Source organism: Balaenoptera musculus, chromosome 4 (assembly GCF_009873245.2).
Source record: "Balaenoptera musculus isolate JJ_BM4_2016_0621 chromosome 4, mBalMus1.pri.v3, whole genome shotgun sequence".
NCBI classification, from domain to species: domain Eukaryota; kingdom Metazoa; phylum Chordata; class Mammalia; order Artiodactyla; family Balaenopteridae; genus Balaenoptera; species Balaenoptera musculus.
Genome location: NC_045788.1, coordinates 43891299 through 43915449, shown reverse-complemented (window position 1 = coordinate 43915449; position 24151 = coordinate 43891299).

The following is a 24151-nucleotide window of genomic DNA, read 5'->3' as shown; positions in this document are numbered from 1 at the left end:
CCATTATATGTATGAAGATATTTTTAAAAAATGTTTTATCTGACTGACAATTTTGCAATTTGATGGTCTATGTATAATATCCTGTAAAAAATAACATATGAAGGACAGTTTGAAGGATGGATGTTCATGATGGATTACCTTGAAGTTAGCAAAAGGAACGTCCTGTTGTGACGTATTTTAACTTAGATTATATAATAGATAGTTAGTAGGTAGGTAATCCTTATTGTGCAGTGACTTGAAAATATATTCAGGTTGTGGAAGCTGGATTGTAGTGGATCTGATACATCTTACATTATTTTAAACTGGAGCTAAAGGAAAATATATAAATCAAAAATTTGAATAAAAACATATAACAGAAGCAACCTAAGTGTCCATCGACATATGAATGGGTAAAGAAGATGTGGCACATATATACAATGGATTATTACTCAGCCATAAAAAGAAACGAAATTGAGTTTTTATAGTGAGGTGGATGGACCTAGAGTCTGTCATACGGAGTGAAGTAAGTCAGAAAGAGGAAAACAAATACTGTATGCTAACACATATATATGGAATCTAAAAAAAAAAAAAAAAGGGCGTGAAGAACCTAGGGGCAGGACAGGAATAAAGACGCAGACCTACTAGAGAATGGACTTGAGGATATGGGGAGGGGGAAGGGTAAGCTGTGACAAAGTGAGAGAGTGGCATGGACATATATACACTACCAAATGTGAAACCGATAGCTAGTGGGAAGCAGCCGCATAGCACAGGGAGACCAGCTCGGTGTTTTATGACCACCTAGAGGGGTGGGATAGGGAGGGTGGGAGGGCGGGAGATGCAAGAGGGAAGAGATATGGGGATATATGTATACGTATAGCTGATTCACTTTGTTACAAAGCAGAAACTAACACACCATTGTAAAGCAATTATACTCCAATAAAGAAAAAGAAAAAATGAAAAGAGGAAGAAAGGTAAGGAGGTAGATAACCAGGTTGGGAGGGAAGGAAGGAAGAAAGGGAGGGAACAGATGAGAAGGGAAGGGTAGGTAAAGGAAGAAAGAAAAGTCTCCCAGGGCCACAGCGAGAAGAGAAAACAGTATAGGTACCACTCTGCCTACAGATAAAGAATGATTACACATAAGTCAAACATGGGGGATTCCTTAAAAAAACTAAAAATAGAGTTACTGTATGATCCAGCAATCCCACTTCTGGGCATATTTCCAGAGAAAACTCTAATTCGAAGAGATACATGAACCTCAATGTTATAGCAACACTATTTGCAATAGCCAGGACATGGAAGCAACCTAAATGTCCATCAAGAGACGAATAAAGAAGACATGGTACATATATACAATGGAATACTATTCAGTCATAAAAAAGAATGAAATAATGCCATTGGCAGCAACATGGATGGACCTAGAGTTTATCATACTAAGTGAAGTAAGCCAGACAAAGACAAATATCATATGATATCATTTTTATGTGGAATCTAAAATATGAAACAAATGAACTTATTTATGAAACAAAAATAGACTCACAGACATAGAAAAAAAAAAACAAACTTATGGTTACCAAAGGGGAAAAAAGGGTGAGAAATAAATTAGGAATTAACAGATAACACACTACTATATATAAAATAGATAAACAACCAGGACCTACTGTATGGCACAGAGCACTATATTCACTATCTTGTAATAACCTATAATGGAAAAGAATCTGAATCTATAACAGAACTGAATCACTTTGCTGTACACCTGAAACACTGTAAATCAAGTATACTTCAACCAGAAAAATAAATAAAAAGTCAAACATGGAAAAAAAAAACAACATATGACAGAGAGGTATCTGTTTTGATTTTTAGAGAGTAAAATTCATTAGGGGTGTTAATTAACTAGTAAATTTTTAAAGTAGAGTATATTTAAAATATAAAAATTCATCCAAGAAAATGGTAAAGCGTGTGGCATGAGATTCAAAGGGAACGTTTATATTTAAGTATAGCTGAAATAGCCGCACTTGAATAGTTGAAGTTGAATAGTTTATTTTCAAGAATATATAAAGATTTTACAGTTAAAGTTTAATACTAAATTTTGGAACTTAAGTCACTCATCACCTACTTATTGAGAACTTACATTATACTAGGATATGGAGTCAAAACAAAGTCCCTATCAACACATTCACACACACACACACACACACACACACATACACGCACCACCCTGTAATCTTTATATGCCTACTATACATATATACATACCTATATAATTACTTTATCTAGTTACATATACCTGTATACCTATTACATATACACACATACATACCTACTACTTATATTGTACATACGTATATATTTTCTGAGACTGAAGAGAATATCAAAATTAAAACTGGAGACTAAAACCATTGTGGATGAGAAAGTAATTTTATAATTTTAATAACAAATGAATAAACATGGAGCTAAAAGTCATTATCTAAGATTTAGAAATAAAATGAGCGTAAGAAAAAGTTTGTAATTTTATGAAATGACATTGTCTAAGCAATAACAGCTTTAATATGTAAATTTTTTTCAAAATTGTATCTTAGAAGCATTCATACTGGAATATGTGCTCAAATGTTAATAGTGCTTTGTCATAATTTTAATTGCATCTCTTCAAGTTTTTTCTGTTATCTCTGAAGGATTCACCTTGCTAAAATGATTATTCAATTTTAAAAGCATTCTGTTTTTAAAATGTTGTTAAAGAAAAGCCATGTTAACAAATTATTTAGCCTATTTTAAAATGGCACTGCATAAATATTCTGCTAGACCCTCTCCGTGCTCCCTGGAAACCTCTCTGTATAAGATGCATTGACTCAGGCAATCAAGGTGCTGTTTAGTAAATGGCTTCACAGAACATCAATTTCTATGTAAACCAGTGCTAGTTGCTCTTCTTTATCAGCCATTGTCAAAAGTATTTCTTTTTAAAAGACAAGAATAAATTAAATGAATGAAATATTTCTTTCCCTTTGCTAAGTTTGACAGATAGATTTATATGCCAAATGTATTTGTATTCTGAATCTTGTGTTTTAATTAACGCATGTGCCTCATAAAAGCACGTGTTTCCAGCCATGTGCGGAAAAGCTGACCCCTAATTATGTGTCCTATCTAATCATTTTTATGGCTAATTATCATAGGATTTTTGTACCGGAGAAAGATCAATTTAAAACAAGTGGAGGTAAATGCTGTTATAATATGGCTTGTTATTAAGTGGAATCAGTTTTATGTCAAATCTTGTCCTCCAAAATACTTAAAGTACATACTGTAAAAATTTGATAAACTGTTCACCTGAAGATAAAATGATCATACTACATATGGATTAATAAATGCAAAAACGAGAAAAGTGGTAAAGTAGGATGAAAAGTCAGGATTCAGGAAGAGAGAAGAAAGAGAGCAGTGGTAGGCAGGAAACAGAATATTATGTATAGACAGATAAAGAACAAAGAGATCTCAACAAAATGGTGTATTGTTACTTCTTACTTATCTGGTGTCTTTTTCCCAGTTTCCTCAATATTTGTGATGATGTTAAAATTTAAAAATTTTGCATCACTGTTCTTATATATGTAAGACCCCTCCTCTTCCTTACTACCAACTCAGTTTTGCCAGCCAGGAAATAGTCTTGAAAAACTGCTTCTGTGTGTGGACAGATGGAGAGGAGGAAGGGAGAGAAGGAGGAATATATATATATACACACAATATATATATTTAACAGTTGACTAACAAGTGAGTGACGATGCTTTAGCAATTGTGTCATTCAAGGAAAAATTTATCTCTTCTTTCAGTTTGTGGCATTAATGAGTAGCCACAAAGTTGTAGCCAAAAATCAATGTCAGATGGTTCTGAGGAAGGTTTTCTGATGATTCTCTTATTATTTGTTTACTTTGGAAGAAATGCTTTTATAGAAAATCAACATAACACTCACACAGATCCATCTGTGCTTCTGGGTCATAACATAGTCCTTGTGACTTCAGTGATAGCAGAAGAATCCTGTCTTGAACAGCTTTAGAGTTCTTAAAGTGTAAAGAGATTCCCTAAACTGTTTCAGCATATGAATTGCCTAGGAATCTAGTTGAAATACAGATACTTGGGCCACTGCCTTTAAGATTTGGATCCATTATTTCTGGGGCAGGCTCAGGGGTCTGTTTTTTGTGGGTATTACAAGTGATTCTTATGTGCCTTCTTTAAGGACCGCTATTTTAGTAAAACATAAATAAGCCTTGCTGATAACAAACCAGGAGGCTGCTTCTCTGGTCATTCCTATTCTGAGTTCAGAAATTTCAGGCATTTGTCAGCATCTGTACTCAGTTTGGACAACTTTCTGTAACCATAATTGAAATGATTCAGTAATTCAGAATTTGTGAAGATGACAAAAATAGTTAAAATTAGTGAGGCCACATTATTCAAAGAGAGCTATATTCACTGTACATTTAACCTCAATAAGTGTTTATAACCAAAACAAGTGGGTATTATAATGCATTCCTTTGGACTCAAAATCAGTATTTGCTTGGCATCCTACAGTTCCCTTTTTAAATTAGTAAATTAAATCGCTTTCAAAATGCTTGAAGCTTTTTCTTTGTTTTTGAGCAAAGTACATAGCTTTATTGCTGTTATACCTAGGAAGGTGACATTGGAAGCCAATGCCATATTCTTCTTTTCTTTCACTTCATTACCTGATGTAATGAACCAAAGTAGGAGATCTTTAGTCTTTTATTGAATTTGTTCTTTTTTGAATTCCTAATTAGGATATTGTCAGTGCATACCATAATATCTGGAATTCTGGAAAGCAGAGGTCCATAAAGCTTTGAACAATTCACAGAGTAATAGAAATTTGAGCTGGAAGAATTTCAGTTGAAAAACTGAGTAGAAAAATTATTATTAAGAAGGACTGGAGAAACAAAAGCCCTATTTCTCAAATGAGCAAATTCTAGGAATCATGTGGTATAGATGTTAAACATGCAGATTTGATAGGTCTTAAAATCTATGTGTGGACCCTGAAATCTATGTGTTTAACAATTACACAGGCCTTTTTATGACCACACAAGTTTGGTATATACTGAATCAGAATTGATGATGGGTCAGCTTGATGAAAGCATGTTTGTAAAAGTCTTTACAGCTGAATCTGGGAGGAGTTCATGACCCTGACCACCAAATATGGGTAGGTCTTAGATTCTTATTCACAGTGCTTCTATAATCCCTATAAACTTTTTAAATGCAACTTTATTTTGAGGAAATTTGTATACAATAAAATGTACCCATTTTAAGTGAACCTTTGAATGAGTTTTGTCTCTATACAGTTATAGTGATGCAATACTTGGTACATATTAATGTTTTGAGGAAATATCTATTACTCTTTAAAAATTGAAAATAATTCTCCCTTTGATTTTTTTTAAACCTTGATAACAAGGTTATCAAGGCTATAACAAAGCTATAACAGATAGCCTCAGAGAATGGCTTGGGACATCTGTTAATAACTTCTGGTAGTTTGCCTATTGTGATAATATGAATGCCTTCAAATCTGATTGCTTAAGTCTTTGTGTAAACAAATTATTTTCCATGGGACTCTTACATGCCCTTCTTTAAGTCTTCATTTGAAGTTCCACATTTGAAGACATTATCCTGGAAGGCATAACATCCAATAATTACATTTAAGTTTATTCTATTGATAATATTAAAAAACATATGACAGTCGCAACAAATTTGACAAAGGAAGTAAAGAATGCTGTGGAAAGCATCTTTATAAATCACAATCAGAATGCTTTTTATCTACTTTTGGAGAAATTTATGAGTATGTTTGCTGAAACCACAGAATGCCATGTATATTGCCTTGTTATTTCTGAAAATTATGTAACTCCTTCACTTCACAATTACTTAGGATATTCAAGACATGTTTATTCTAGGAGTTGTGAACTGAATAGGTGATAGAGGGTAAACAGTACTATCAAGCATCATCAAATTCGGATCTTTACCCAGCAAGCCTATAAAAAACCAAAACCCACTGCTAACAACCCTTTAATGTGTGGCTTTATTTCATTTATATTTGCTTAACAAATAAAAGTAAACTTGATATGTCTTTGATTCAATAAATAGATATTCTTGATCTACATTTTATCATTAATTATTGCATAGGTTCAGTAGTTAAGAACATGTTCTAACTCAATGACCAAGAATGCTCACTAGATCTTGAAATGTTTTCTCAAATATAAGTTTCTAAATTCTGGGTAGAGCTTGGAAGTAAGGAATGTATTATGGTTATTTACTTGGGCCTTAAATAAATGTCTATGGACCATCCTGTAGTGCTGTTTATTGCATTTCATAGTCTTTTACTTAAAACATCTTTCACCTGAATGGAAAGAATTCCTTTTATAGTTTACTACATTGTACTGTCTAAGACTTTTTTCTACTCTGATCTTTAATAATCCTATTGAATTATGTTTTTCTACCAATTAGGCTTTCAAACTTTTTTTTTTTATTAATTATGGGCATACGGCACTGTCATCTATTCCCTTTAGTTTCCTGTCTTTGTTCAAAGGACTTTCCATAATCTAACTTTGATTTCTGACTGATGTTTATGTTTATGAAAATGTATCTTTTAGATAGTAAGGATGAGGTGTAAGTTCATCCTGATAAAATAAACTTACTAATTGAATGTGATGGTAGTGGGGCAAAGGGAAAATTTAAACAACAAAACTATTTGGTAGCCTTAAATTTGGGTTTGGCACTGGATGCATTTTACATTCATGCTCTAAATGTGACTTCTTCAAGATAACCATTTGTATGAATTAGTGTACAGTTTCTTAGCCAAATTGACTGAATTGCTGGTGTTCTCCAACCACAGTCATGTTTATTATATAGTGTTTGTTGTACTGTTTTAATTTGAGGAAAGCAAATATTAGTTATTTCAAATATTCCAAAACAAATTGAAATTAAAGAATGCATGGAAAGGGACATACGCTCTTGACCAAAGCTAAAATATTTCAAGTTATTAATTTCCAGTCCATGTTGTGCTATTTATCTTTAGTTATCCTGAGGGTTACCTCCAAAACCCTATCTTCCACAAGAATCCAATGCAAAATTAAATCCTATGTATTTTAATTTTCAAATTATTTTGCTAAATAATACTTCATTTTAAAGATATGGGAAAATGTGTCATAAAAATGAATGATATGATGTTTCAAGCTTTCACTGCTTTTAAGGACGTTAAATGTTAATAAGTAACTCTAAAGTCAACATACTCTAAGTCCCCAAAGTATGTAAGATTCTTTTAAGTTATATAATTATAACTACAATATTCATGTTAATCAAGAGCAATTTAAGAAAATTTATGTGTGTGCTTATCTTTTTATATTTCTATCAAGGAAATTCTGTTTGAAAATATACTCATGAATAGGTTATTAAAATTAAGCAGACAACAGCTTTAGTCTTTTCTGTCTGTAACAATCTTATGTCTCTAAACAAATCATTTAAACTTTCTGAACCTCAGTGTCTTCATTTTCACTGCTAGGAGATAGACATTATCCTCATGTTATAAATTATGAAAATTAAGTGTAAATAGCTTGTTGCTTGTCAAGGACACAAAGCCAAGAACTAACAGAGCAAAACCTTAGACTTAGGTTTGCAGCCTCAAATCCCATGACTTGACTAACTAGGACACACTGTCTTTCATTAAAATAAGGTTTTATCTTTGTGAGGTAAACTGAGACAAAGAGAGGTTTGAGTACTTATCCAAGATTATATGGTCAATAAATGCCAAAGCTGAGACTTGCATACAGAGCTTCTAATTCTGATTCAAGTTCTTTCTTCTGCACCAAGCCACCTACCACAGTGAAGGCCTCATGAAGTTCAGCGGGAGTTAGAAGAAAAAGACTCTAGAAACAATGCCTGGTGTGTGTGTGTGTGTGTGTGTGTGTATGGTACATATATGTACCATATATATATTATAAATGTACATCCAGTAGATCCATTTGTTTTTCAAATTGTAATATATGTTCATGATGCATATTATATACACTATTTTGCTTCTTGCTTTTATTCTCTTGGAAGTCCTGACATAGGAGTCACTGTATATCTGTCTTTCTTTTAAATGGTTGTATAATATTCTGTTTTATATGTGTACCATAAGTTATTTAACTAGCCCCCAATTTTTTCCCATTCAAGAATGTCTGGGATATCAAAAAAAAAAAAAATGCCTGTGATAAAATGTTCTAGGCCAATATATTTTAGAATGCAAGACTGGTTCTAATTTAGAACAGACTACAGACCTGGAGTTAAGGGAAAAAAACACTGACAGTCATGCCCAAGGTTTTAATTGCCCTTCTGCTATAACTATGCTTGGGAGAACACAAAAATCATTAATGACAATGAATTATTAAGGCAAAAAGCTATTAAGGAAAAGAAAAATGGTAAGAATACGAGTAACAAGAAAGGAGAAAAACAAAGAGTTAATTAAAAGGGAACCTCCATAAGGCTATCAGCTGATTTCTTTGCAGAAACATTGCAGGCCAGAAGGGAGTGGCAAGATTTATTAAAGTCCTGAAAGGGAAAAGTCTGCAACCTAGAATACTCTACCCAGCAAGATTATAATCTAGAATAGAAGGAAAGATAAAGAATTTCTCAGACAAGCAAAAACTAAAAGATTACAGCAATACTAAATCTATCCTAAAGGAAATATTAAAGGTCTTCTATAAATAAAAAAGAAGCAGGAATCTATAGGAAAGAGGAAATAACAATTGGAAAGTAAATCACTTAAATAAACCAGTACACAGATTAAAAAAAACTCAAAAAACTTTCTATGAAAGTGATGATAACCACAATGAACAGCAAAAGGATGAACATAAAGATGTAAAAGAAGACATCAAAATCATAAAATATTGGAGATGAGAGTAACAAAACGTAGATTTTTTTCCCCACAATGTGTTTGAGCCTATATGACTACCAGTCTAAAGCAGATATAGATACAGGAAGGGGTTAACATAGTTGAAAAACAGGGTAACCACAAATCAAAAACATACAATAGATTCACAAAAACCAAAAAGAAGAGAACACAAAAATAATACAAAAGAAAATGATCAAACCACAAAAGAAAAAGAAAAAGAAAGGGACAAATAAGAAATATAAAATCAATGGGAAAAAAAGGTTTAAAATGGCAACAAATACATATCTATCAGTAATTACCTTAAATGTCAGTGATCTAAATGCTCCAATCAAAAGACATGGAGTGGCATATTGGATTTAAGAAAAAAAAAAAAAAAAGATCCTACAATATGCTCCCTATAAGAGAGTCACTTCAGGGCTAAAGACACACACAGACTGAAAGTGAGGGGATGTAAAAAGATATTTCATGAAAACAGAAAAAACAAGAAAGCAGGGGTCAAAATACTCATATGAGACAAAATAGTCTTCAAAGCAAAGGGTAGAAAGAAAGATAAAGAAAGACACAATATAATGATAAAAGGATCAATACAAGAAGAGGATATTACATTCGTCAACATATATGCACCCAATATAGGAGCACCCAAATGCATAAAATACTAACAGACATAAAGGGAGAAAGTTATGGGAATACAATAATAACAGGAGACTTTAACACCCTACTCACATCAATGGGCATTGCTTCAAGACAGAAAATAAATAAAGCAACAGAGATCCTAAATGATACAATAGAACAATTAGACTTAATTGATATTTTTAGGACATTGCGTCCAAAAAACAGAATACACATTCTTTTCGAGTGCACATGGAACATTCTCTAGGACTGACCACATACTAGGGCATTAAATAAGCCTCAACAAATGTAAGAGAATAGAAATTATTTCAAGCACCTTTTCTTACCATAATGGCATGAAACTAGAAAAAAAAAAAATGAGAGAAAAACAAATACATGGAGACTAAACAACATGCTACTAAAAATACCAATGGGTAAACAATGAAATCAAAGAAGAAATTAAAAAATACCTTGAAGCAAATGACAATGAAAACACACCATACAAAATCTATGAGATGCAGCAAAAGCAGTTCTTAGAGGGAAGTTCATAGTGATACAGGCCTTCTTTAAGAAACAAGAAAAATCTCAAATAAACAACCTAACCCACCACCAGAAGAATTAGAAGAAGAAGAACAAATGAAACCTAAAGTCAGCAGAAGGAAGGAAATAATAAAGATCAGAGAGGAAATAAATAAAATAGAGATTAAAAAAACAATAGAAAATATCAATAAAACCAAGAGCCAGTTCTTTTAAAGGGTAAAAAAAATTGACAAATCTCTGGCCAGGCTCACCAAGGAGAAAAGAGAGAAGACCCAAATAAACAAAATAAGAAATGAAAAGGAAGAAATCACAACTGATACTACAGAAATACAAAAAACCGTAAGAGAATACTATGAACAATTATACACCAGCAAATTCGACAACGTAGAAGAAATGGAGAAGTTTCTAGAAACATACAGCTCAGCCAAACTAGATTAAGAAGAAATAGATAACTTGAACAGACTCATCACTAGAAGTGAAATAAAATCTGTAAAAAAAAAAAAAAAAAAAAAAAAATACCCTACAAACAAAAGTCCAGGACCAGATGGCTTCACAGGTGAATTCAACCAAACATACAAAGAAGAACTCATACCAATCCTTCTCAAATTCTTCCAAAAGATTGAAGAGGAAGGAACACTCCCAAAGACATTTTATGAAGCCACCATCTCCCTGATACCAAACAAAAAACCAGACAAAGAAACTAACAAAAAAGAAGATTACAATACAAAATCTTTGATGAATATAGATGCAAAAATTCTCAATAAAATACTAGCAAACCGAATCCAACAACACATAAAAAAGATCATACACCATGACCAAGTTGGATTCATCACAGAATCACAAGGATGGTTCAACATATGCAAATCAATCAATGTGATACACCATGTCAACAAAAAAAAGACAAAAACCACATGATCATCTCAAGAGATGCAGAAAAAGTGTTTGATGAAATTCAACCCTTACAATAGAAACCCTTACGAAAGTGCGTATAAAGAGAACGTATCTCAACATAAGAAAGGCCATTTATGACAAACCCACAGCTAACATCATACTCAATGGTGAAAAGCTGAAAGCCTTTCCTCTAAATTTAGGAACAGGACAAGGATGCCCACTCTCACCACTTCTACTTAACATAGTATTGGAAGTCCTAGCCACAGCAGTCAGATAAGAAAATGAATAAAAGTTCATTGGAAGGAAAGAAGTAAAACTGTCACTATTTTCAGATGACATTATACTTTATATAGAAAACCCTAAAATCTCCACCCCCAAAATATTAGAACTAATAAATGAATTCAGCAAAGTAGCAGGATACAAGATTAATATACAAAAATCTGTTGCTTTTCTGTACACTAATTGTAAACTATCAGAAAGAGAAACTAAAAAATAATCCCATTTGAAATTGTATCAAAAATAATTAAGTACTTAGGAATATAATTAAACAAGGAAGTGAAAGACCTGTACTCTGAATACTATAAAACATTAATAAAGGAAATTGAAGATGATACAAAGAAATGGAATGATATCCCATGCTCTTGAATTGGAAGAATTAATATTGTTAAAATGTCCATACTACCCAAAGCAATCTACAGATTTAATGAAATCTCTATAAAAATACCCATGACATTTCTCACAAAACTAGAACAAATAATCCTAAAATTCATATGGAACCACAAAAGACCCCACATTTCCAAAGTAATCTTGAGAAAAATGAACAAAGCTTCAGGTGTCACCCTCCCAGACTTCAGCCTACAAAACTACAGTAATCAAAATAGCATAGTACTGGAACAAAAACAGACACATAGATCAATGGAACAGAATAGAGAGCCCAGAATTAAAACCACATACTTATGGTCAATTAACATATGGCAAAGGAGGTAAGCATATACAATGGAGAATAGACAGTCTCTTCAATAAGTGGTGTTGTGAAAACTGAACAGCTGCATGTTAAACAGTGAGATTAGAACATTTCCTCACACCATACAAAAATAAACTCAAAATAGATTAAAGACCAAATATAAGACCTGAACCCAGTAAAAACCCTAGAAGAGAACATAGGCAGAACACTCTTTGATATAAATTGTAACTATTTTTTGGATCTGTCTTCTAAGTTAAAAGAAACAAAAGCAAATATTTTTAAAGTTAAATACAGGCCAGTGTGTGGGGAAAAAAAGAAACAAAAGCAAAAATAAACAAATGGGACCTAATTAAACATAAAAGCTTTTGCACAACAAAGGAAATCATCAACAAAAGGAAAAAACAACCTACAGAATGTACAAAAATGTTTACAAATGATGTGACTTACAAGGGGTTAATATCCAAAATATATAAACAGCTCATACAACTAAATATCAAAAAGCAAGTAACTTAATCATAAAATGGGCAGAAGACCTGAATAGACATTTTTCCAAAGAAGTCATACAGATAGCTAACAGATGCATGAAAAGAGATTAACATCACTAACTATTAGAGAAATGCACATCAAAACAACAATGAGATATCACATCACACCTGTCAGAATGGCCATCATCAAAAAACCTACAAATAATAAGTGCTGGAGAGGGTGTGGAGAAAAGGGAACCCTCCTACACTGTCGGTGGGAATGTAAATTTGTTCAGCCACTATGGAAAACTGTATGGAAATTCCTTAAAAAAATAAAAATAGAGCTACCATGTGATCCAGTAATCCCACTCCTGGATATATCCAGAACAAAAACTCTATTTAGGAAAGATACATGCACTGCAATGTTCATAGCAGCAGTATTTACAATAGCCAAGTCATGGAAGCAACGTAAATGTCTATTGACAGATGAATGGATAAAGAACATGTGGAATATATATATACATATATTTGTGTATATACACAAACACAATGGAATAATATATATACACAAACACAATGGAATAATATATATACACAAACACAATGGAATAATACACAAACACAATGGAATAATACTCAGCCATAAAAAAAAGAATGAAATAATGCCATTTGCTGCAACGTGGGTGGACCTAGAGACTATTATATCAAGTGAAGTAAGTCGTTTCTCAAGACAATTTGGCCTTATATAACCTGAATCCTGATAATAATTTAGGTTAAGTTCTTAATATTGTTGGGTGGGAATACTTATCCTTTTTCTTAATGTTTTAAAAAATGTTTTAGCCAAAAATTAGTCGAGACAAATATTAGGTCTCCACTAAAGGCAATCTTTATGCTTGGCTCATGTTATTTAAAGGTTTTATTTTTCCAACAAGCTTCTTATGAATCATATTGCTTCATTTTTAAATTTTCTTTTAGATAAACATTCACTTTTTCCTCATTATCTTGATTAAAAATAATTTATGCAAGATTTTAATTCCTTCAATACATATAGGCATGAGTTAACATTTTTCCTGTAGAATATATCTTGGAATTCAAACTTAGTAGAATGTACATATCTCTAATTGCATCACTAAAATTTTGTCTTCACTATAAAATTTTAATTAGTAAATATTTTGTTAACAATAAATTTATTAAATAAGGTAATTAAAGAGAGATAATACACTATACATGATCTAATGGAAGTATATTATTAAGCATTATTTGGACAATTAAATGTAAATCTAATACTAAGGTAAACTGGGATATTTGTTGTATAGTAGAGACTAAGATAAACAATATTTCAGCCTGAAAATGGGTACATCTTGACTCTTGCTTGGCTTTTCTTGTGGAATGTTGTGTCAATCAAGTCAGGAGCTAAAGTGAGTTTGGATTTTGTTGTTCTAAGGGCACCCTAATTGTATCACAAGCTTGACATTTCTTTAGAGTCACCTTACTTTTGAATTGTCCTTACTTCAAAAGAAGGGAGGGGAAGTATTGGATTACAGCGTATGTTCTCAGTGCTTGCTCCACCCTCAGCTTTAGGTCTTGCCTTTTCCTCTGTGCCTGAGAGAAGGTAAGCTGTCTCCATGCTCTCGATCTCCTCAATTAACTGCAGAATTCTGTTTCCTATATCTCAGTGGTCTTTAGCTAAGCTGGTGGCAGGGAATATTCTCTGTTGTTCTTGTTCACCCTCTATTTTGGGCAGTTACTGTGTCCCTGAGTCTCAGGCCTGGCTTTCTCAGTGATTCTGCCCCATTCTCAGCTTTAGGAAGACATTTCTAATGGTCTGGGTCCAAGACATATTCTTGCCCCTTTCCCTAGATTCAACAGGTCTTCTTTACCTATGCCCCAAAGATGTCAGGGTTTACTGCCTTTTTCTAGGGTCTTAAGGCCTTTGCTCCATAGGGGAGTTATGGAAGAAGGTGGAATATTTTGCCTTTCTTGCTGTGGCAGCCATCTCCTTCCACTATGCCTGCCTCACCAGGGAGGATTTCCCAAGACTCTCCATCTAGTCCCCAGTCCTATGTTTGAAAAGATCCTGTGAATAGGTACAAATTTCCCTTGTGTCTTTGGCTCGCAGGGTTATTCTCATGATAGCCACACACAGCCTCTAACAATTCATTACAAATTTTAGCTGAATTCTCCTTACTGGTTTGTATGGCATTGGTGTCCATGTAATCTAGGTAAGCAAAAGTTGGGTCCTGTGTCTCCTTGCATTCCTCTAACTTAGATTCAAGTTATTAAACTTACCTGTAACCATCAACTGTCCAGCGAATTCAAGAAAAGTGTGGTTTTTCAGAGTAGCTAAGTTTTTTGTTGTTTAAAAAGTGGTAGCATTATGATCTTTCCAGATTTCTATATTCCAGGCAGAAGTTAGAATCTCCACATTTTGAAGTGTAAGTAAAACAAACTTCTTTTTAAGAAATCGTGTTGCTAAAATTGACCTATCAGAAAGTAGAAATTCTTAGCAACTCAGTGTTCATGGAAGAAGCTGATGAAATATGTCTTGGTGAAAGGAGTTTTCAGTTTCATGCTAGCAACCTTGTGGCTATCAAAAGCATTACATGCTTTCTGAGTTGTTTTCCTCTGTTACTTGGGAAAGAGCAGAGCAGTTAATTAGATATGTGTATTATAGGTGACATGCAACACATGGAATTTTCCTGGCTTAGAATTTCTTTTAATGTAATTCAAATAATGTAGTTCAAACCTAAAATTAACCCCAACTATTAGTTTTACTTTATATTGTAGGTATAGATTCTCAGACATTCTGGAAGAAATAATTACAATATTAGTATTGTAAACTTTGTTTTGTATATTCTGAAAACATCAGAGAAGGTTGCTAATAATATAAAATGTTATCTCTTTGGTCTGTTTTCTCATTTTAATTTGACAATTTTCCTATTGTGTCATAAAGAGTTTCATAACTTAAGACTTTTGTACCCAGTGCAAAGTCTCACATACTTTATGAGGCAGTGATTGTAGAAATGGGAGTACCATTCATCACTTTATCCTCCTTAATGCAAAGTTGGCATTTAGTAACATGTCAATAGGTTAGAATGGTCATAGGGAAGGTGAGAGGGAGGGAGACACAAGAGGGAAGAGATATTGGGATATATGTATATGTATAGCTGATTCACTTTGTTATAGAGCAGAAACTAACACACCATTGTAAAGGAATTATACTCCAATAAAGATGTCAAAAAAAAAGAATGTCATAAAATTATCAAAATGTAGTGAATATGAATATTAGAGTTGGGCAGAATTTCTTAGTTCAATGGTTGCTCATTAGCTTGGAAAACTTATGAGTTAAATGAGCTTTGAGTCTATATTTTCCTCCTAAAAACTTATATTTCATGAAACTATTTCTGATATAGGTGAATACTAAAATGAATATTGGAAAATATCTGATATAATTTTAATTGAAAATGTAGAAAGGTTACATCTTGGAGATGCTCACTCATTGGGGTTCTTCATTACCTTCAAATAATTTGTATTTAAATTGATTTAAAATTCACTTTTAGTAATTGCCAACTAATAAATATTTTGTGAATTACATTATGGGTGAAGAAATAAGAAACTGAAATGTTTAGTCTATGTTTCACTGAGAAACTACTGTCATTGTTGAAACCTTTATAGAATTAGAATTGGAAATTTGTTAAACACAGAGTTCTATGCAATTTTTACTAATTATTCTTAACAGTATAGTAATTACCTCAGAAGGATTTAGAAAGTTAAGTTTCTAAGCTGGCTTCAGTGTTCTTATTTTATTTGCCAAAGAAAAATGGCTTTAATTCTCTAGTAAATATTTATTTAAAGTAGGTAAATCTCACAGTGCTAAGGGAATCAGATTAATTTTAGAGCATCCTCTAGTCACTTTAATTCTATTTTTCTTTATTGTTATGCATGGAACTACTATTGCAGGAATATATACATTAAGTAGCCATTCAAAAGAAATCATGGTCTGTTTACTTTTAATTCATTACTTAGTCTTTTTTATTATTGGCTATTTCCAATATGTGAATGAATATTCCATCATCAAAAAGTGGTTTTTCCTACAATAAATTCCCTAGCATCAAAATATGGAAATAGGGTCAAGAAAATTATTAATAAGTTGGAAATTTTAGGACTGTTTTCATAAACTAAATATCATTTTGATATTTATTTCATTTCAATGATATTTGCAATGCAAACAATAATAATCAGAAAGATTATTTTCAGGCATTCATTTTTATTAGTTCCATTTTATGTGAACTGCATAGACTGATATTACACAGAAAAAATATTTTTTTACTATCATATGATTGAAATTTAATAATAGCAGTCTATCTTGTCGATTTTTTCCAGTGATGATTAAATGACGGATTTTGAAAATTAACTTACTAGGAGTTCTTCGAGAACTTATATTTGAAATGAACCAGCCCTTCCCATCCAAGTCACTGTTCACATTTCAAGAATGCAAATTTGACAAAAACAAAACCTTTCCCCCCAAAATAGCAAAGCATGAATAATAAAGTAACAACGAATTTTATTTCCTTTGGCAATCAATTTATAGTGATTCTATTAGTCCTTTTAAGATTTTATTATTTTTTATTAGTCCTAGATATTTATGCAGGATATGTATGCATATAGTTTCCTGATTTGTAAAAATCTACAACTTGGCAATCTACACAACTGAAAGGAGGTAATAGATAATACATATAATCCAACTAGCAACCTCTTGATTTATAGTGGACACTCCTAACATTTTATCATTAGAATTCATAATTCAATAGCCAATTTCTATTCTTACCATCTGTATTGGATGTGTATAAAGTGCTCTAATAAAGACGGTCAAACCTTCACTGGTTCAAAGCAGATAGATTACTTCTCTCTCATTCAACATTTCAGAGGAAGGTTAATGATAGGGTGGATAGGTTCCTCTGGTTCACAAGATGATCCAGGAATTTAAATGTCTTCTAACTTCTTACTCCACTGGGGACAGATGATCAAAGCTGGCTTACAGAACCACATGCTCATAGAAAGAATTAAATAGAGGATGTGGAGGGCAAGCAGTTTCTTCTTGAAAATGTAAGGTGGAAGTTGCATGCATGGATTCTGGTTTCACCTCACTGACTAGAATTTAGTTACGTCATCAAAATCAACATCTGAGAGACTGGAAAATCTAGTCTGTAGATATGCTTGTACTTAATAAATTTAGGGGGTTCTCTGCCACTAAAAGAAGAAAAGAGAGAACACAGAGAAAATGAAAAATTGGCTCTGTTGCTGGTGATACTGATAAACAATGTTTTTAAGTAGACCATATTGTTGCTGCAAAAACTGACTTTGAGTGTATTACCAGTGATGTTCCCCAGCTCCATTTTGTTCTTCCCACCTCCTGAACAAGGATTAGGATATTTAATTGTTGAATTGCCCTCACTTCTGGACATTATCCAATCCAGACCTAGTCCCTCCCCCTTCTCTAATTTCTCTTTGTAGTCACTTAGCATAAGTCCAAATCCTATAATAACCCCCTCCCAACTTTGTCTGAGACACCTTTCCCTTCCTTGTTTGAGTTCAGTCATGTTCCTGGTGGTCTTTGGCTGGTTGGCTTTGACAAGGGAGAATCGATATAGGTATACAATTGGTAGTCACTGCTATATCTTGCTTCATAAAATGTAGTGTGTACCATTGTGAATTAAGTAAAGGGGAGGAAGACATTGTCCTTGCTCTCTAAATGTTCTCAGTCTCATGTGGGCAATATAAGCAAGCATGGATACCTGTAATATGAGATAAACTAAGACAGTACTGTAACACAAGTATAAAATACACTGTTATGGAGGGGAATGGGGAGATATTAATTAATGCTCTTAAGGGCAAGTAGAAAAATTTGAATAGTCCCTTTGGAAGAAGAGTGATGTCAACTGACACTAGAAAGATAGGTAAAATTTATATTGAAGAAGGACAATATAGCTTCTGGACCAAATAAGCACAGATGTGAGAGTAAGAAAATGGAAGAGCTTAGTAGATGGATATGGCAGGAGAGTGGGTTGATTGAGGATGTAAGATGAAATGACAGACACCAAATTTAGAGTTTTAAATATAAGATTAAGAAGTTTAGATCTTTATCTCCAGGCAATATGTGATACTGGAATACTGCCTTGAGATTAAAACAAGTTACATTATTTTGTTGGGGAGATGTAGGTGGATACTTTAGGGAAAAGAGAGAGAATTAGAATATCTGGAGTCTGGAAGACAAGTTAAGAAAGAATTATAGTAATGTAGGTTTGAAGTTATAAATTACAGCAGCAGCAGTAAAGCAGTAAAGAAAGGATTGCATATAAGATATTGAGAGAGAAGCACTTACAGAATTAAATGTCTACATATGATGCCGAACAAAAAGGATCTGAAATTTTTGAGCTTTCATGACTTGGAGAAAAGTGGAGATATTAAGACAGAGAGATAAACAATGCTCTTGATGGAAACAGTAATGAGTTCTGATTTAGATCTGCTGAAGATGAGTTATCTGGAAACTTGGGTCTAAAACTTAGAGGAATAGCCATATCTAGAGCTAAAAAAACTGGAGAGTCAGCTGTGCAATTTATCAGTGAGTGATTAGACTGGGATACCAGCACTAATCATGGTCTCTCTTATGGTGCTGGCCTCTAGCTCCTTACATTGTCCTCTAAATTCCTTTTCATTCAATGTTTCATATGTGTCTTAAAGCAGGAACCTTGGCTTCTCTCTTTGTATTTGTATCTATTCTACCTACTTCCAGCTTCTAGAGGTAACAACTCAAACAAATTTAACAATTCCTAGAACCTGCTTACATCCCTTCTCCTCTCCCCATGTGGCCATTTTCCTTCTAGATTTTTCATAGGCCTCTGAAAGAAATAGGACATTTTTGGTAATTCAGGGTTTTTTAGTACCTCTGCATCATCACTGTGAAAATCAGATTTTTCTCTTCTGTTGCATTCTGCTGGCCAGCAATACATGAAACTAGCATATTAAATCATATAACTTTTAACCTAAAGTGTATGTTTGATATACATAAGTTATACTGAAATACATACAGCAAAGTCCATGAAGAGAGTACTTAAATGTTCTGATTACTGAAAGTGTCAATCACCAGGTATGGTTTAATTTCACTCTTGGTTTTTACAACTTTTTTTGCCTATTGCCTACCCAACTCAATTTTTCTGTTATTTTACTTCATTAAGTTTTAACTGTTTGTACAATTTGTATATTAATAAGTAAAATTTTTAAAACTCATAATTGCTTTTAAAGAAAAACAATATATTTTAAGTTAAAATGCCTTTTTTCATTGCTGTGTATAATTTCCCTATATCTATAATTGAGTACCCTTATATTGGGGTTTTGTCTAAATTTACCTTCTAAGCAATTCATGAACACATTGCTTCCCTATTGGTGAGGTTAATGAATAGAACCAGAACTAAGGTGGTGGGATGTATGGAACAGAGGGAACAAAAGGAACTAATCAAATCAAAGCCCAGCTCATGGCACCAGAGAGGGAAATCTGGACACAAAATTGAAGATATAAAAATTTTAAATCACATGAAGCTTTTTAAATAGCACAAAAACTGTCACTTAAAATATGTCTACACATAAAAGAAAATCTAAAAGATGACTAATTAAAACTTGACACAAATTTAGTTTCAATTCAAAGATGTCGGAAACTGGAAAGAGTGTTTGCTCTTACTCTTAAAAAAGGGGAAGAAAGGTGGACAAACTGCTAATTAATTACTTTGTTTTGAAACAGTCAGAAAACTGAAATTGCAGCGAAAACCTGAATTTTAAGGTTGATCCATGTTGTTGCATGACTCAATATTCATAACTCTTTACTGCTGAGTAGTACGTCATTGTATACATATGCCAGGTGTTGACAGATACCTGAGGTATTTCCAGTTTGGGGAAATTATAAAGTTGCTATAAACACAGATGCCGAAAATTTTACAATCAACTTGTTTATATCTATTTTCTGGGATTTTTATTGAAATTATATTGAATATATAGATCTAATTGTTAAGAACAAGAACCTAACAATATTGAGTTTTCTAATCCATAAATATGGTTTCTCTCTCCGTTTATTTAGACCTTCTTTCACTTCTTTCATCAACATTTTGCTGTTTTCAGAATAGAGATTCTACATATATTTTGTTAGATTTATACCCAAGTACTTATTTTTCATGCTATCATAAATTATCTATTCACTTATAACTCTCTAAATATTGGGCTGGCCATAAAGTTTGTTCGGGTTTTTCCGTAACATGAAAAACCCGAACAAACTTTTCAGCCAACCAATATTTATAGCTATATCTATTTCTTTCTATCTACCTATCTGTCTATCTATATTTTAGTTTCAGTTTCCAGTCATTCTTTGCTTTTATGTAGGAACATTATTGACTTTTGTACCTTGACTTTATATACTGTGACTTGGCTACATTCATATCTTTGTTCTAGAAGATTTGGGTTGATTTAATGAGATTTTCCACTTGTATAATTATGTGCTTTGTGAATAGAGAGGAAATCACTTAAAATTTCTATTACATTGGATTTAGTTCTGCCTGTTGAGACTATTCTAGAATGATTCTTATCTTATTTCCATATCACTGCTCTTTCTATACTGGAAGTTCTCCTTTATATCTCCCCAGGGTCTTAACAGTACTCCATACATCTGCTTCTTTCACTGTTTCTCTTTAAACTCATGTTCAGGATACCTCAAAAAACTAGTCACTCTACTCTATATGACCACATTATTTTAATATATATTCCTTTGAAAAGGTAGTGCCCAGATTATATGCAGCACTCAAGTACTAACTGTTTCAGAGTCAAATTGTACTCTTTGTGGTAGCAGAGCTGTAATAACGGTAATAGACTATGTAAGCACATATAATTCTCACAGTGACCCTATGAATAAGTATTTTTATTTCTAATTTGTAGATAAAGAGACTGAGGCTTGAAAAAATTAGCAAATGTGCCCAGAGTTTCTCAGCTATATGTGGTACAGCTGGTATTTGTACCCAAGTCTCTTATATCAAGTCCTTTGCTCTTAAACATTATTCTAGCTTAAACCAGCAGTATAATTGATAGCACATTTTTTTCTGTATGAAATTGTATTTACACTATAATTTTTGATAATAAAATTAGTGATATAACTAATAAATAGATAAAGTGTTGATTTTATTTCTGTATTACTTATTCATATAGCTCTACTTTTACCTTTCATTCTTGCAGATTTTGTCAGTTCTTCAGCCTTAAGATTAATAATAAGACACAGGAGATAACTTATTTAATTATTGCCTTTTATGAAATATTATCTGCTAATTGTTAGTTTCTGCAAATGTTTTTCAAACCCTAGCTTACAAATATGTTTCCACTTTCCAGTGAGAGTTTAAATTTCACACAATGAGATAAAACAGTAATTAAAACAACATCCAAATAGTAGAAGAAATACAATTTTGAAAAGAGAAAAAACCAATATAAATAAGTACTTTTATGTTCTTAAGCTAGCTCATAGCTTCCAGAAATCAAAGAGCATCTGAGAGCACAATTATTAATTAACTAGATTCTAATTAACTAGAGAGAGATATTTACACAAGCTGTTTTCAGGGTTAAGGTTTTTTTAGACTGCACGTGAGCAGAAGTTTATTAAATACTGATAGGCTGGTGAGAGTGCAATAAAACATTAGGAGTAGCTCAATTTATAGCTGAGCAGTTTTCCCTGATCATTACTTTGGCAGCCTCGCCCAACTTTGGTACAGCAGAGCAAAAAGACCAGACTAGGAAATAAGGTAAGTTTACCGATCATATGTCTTTGTTACTTTTGTGTTTCCAAGTAATTGTGTGTTCCTTTAATTCATGTTAGCAATATTCCTGCCTATCTGCACTTGTTTAAAATAGCAACTATAACATATTTTCATTTGCCATTTTAAATATATAGCCCCTCGTACTAAAACAGGAAAAAACATTTCTAAATTTTTTTAAAGATAGAATATTTTCTTTGCCCAGCTCTTCATTACAATTTTTGTCAGACTCAAGTAAGATCATAGCAAGTTTAGTTGAATTGCTCTATATAGATGAAAATAAAGATCAAAAATATTTTGAAATTTAAAGAAATACTCTAGGTATGATTAAATATATTTTATTTAAGAAAAATATATATGCAGAATAGAATGCTACATTTATAAAGCATTTAATCTTTTGTAGCGGATCTTTTAAAGATCAGTCATCAAGTTAACATCTAATAAAGTATTACTCATTTTGAAAATAAATATACAGAGAAAGGACATCAGTATATAATTTCCCCAAAAATATTTTGCTTAAAATTACTGTTATCCAAAATACGATCACTGTAATTACCACCTACAGCATATGAACAACTTTAGTACTGATCATTTATAAGTACTCATGTGAATAATTTAATTTTGGTACATTAATTTTATTCTGATGTTTTTAGCTTAAAGAGGGTTAGCTTCAGGACAATGTGCACTTTTTCTTAGATTTCCCTTAACAAAAGAAATGCATAATCCTTTTTATTGGCTTTTTGATCTCAAAGTGAAATTACTTTGAGTGATAGTTAAACTTATTTAAAGTTAAACATTAAATGCAACTGTGTTGTTTCTCACATAACATTGAGCAAGTGGGTTTCATTTTCTAAACAGCTGCTTAGATCATGTCACTTTATTTAAATTTAGCTTACATTCATTCAGGTTCTCTGAAGATTCCTGATGTAATAAACAGTTTACATAGCTATAACAGGAAATCATATGCTAAAATTGAATGCTAATCTTTAAACATTCAATCATAAGGTATATTTTAAAAATTGAGCTTGTACTTATTCGATGTCAGGCTCTGAACTACTTTCATGATTCTTGCTATTAGGAATATAACAATCCAATGGAGGAAATTAACACATGTTTAAATAATTGCAATAGATATACTATGTGCTATTGTAAAATGGGAAGAGGATAGATTAACTCTGCTTCTAAAAGTAGGAAAACATTCACAGATGACATGGCACTTGAACTGGGCATAAATTGGAACTAACCCAGAAGAACAGATGTGGAAGAATTGAAGAAAGATTAAACAGCATTTACTAAGAAGACATGTTATTCAAAAAAAAGATATTTCATTGGTGGGGATAAGATAAAGGTATAATTCTGAAAATATTCTGGATGTAGAATCAACAGGACTTGTTGAATGATTTAATGTGGTAGAAAGATATGAAAGAGGGAAAAGAAGTTTTTAGGTTGGAACAACTGAGTATATGAACTGACATAGATAGCTACAGGAGGAGGGACTGGTATGAGAGGGCAAAAAATTTTATTTTAAAACCAGCAATCTATAAGAGCAATTACTGTGAAAATTCTGAATTTCTATCTAGGTAAGTGCCATTGAATTAAAACATATAAAAACATAAAATACAGAAAAGCCATGGAAACTTAAAGACTAGGAGAGATAAGAGATGTATGGTCAAAACTAAGTTAAACAAATAAGTTTTAAGATAATTACTAGAGAAGAGCTCTTCCCTACCTACATTTAGGCACCTCTGGATGCTAACTCAGATGCATAATGTTATCTGAAATGAATATTTTTGATATGAGAGTTTGGTATACTTTATTTGCTATTTAAAGGTGGAACTTGGAGAGCATGTAGTTTAATTTTTTTTTTTTTTAAAGAAACAACTCCTAAATATATACCATATGTATGTGTGTATATATATATCTGTGTGTGTGTGTGTGTGTGTGTGTGTGGTGTATATATATATTT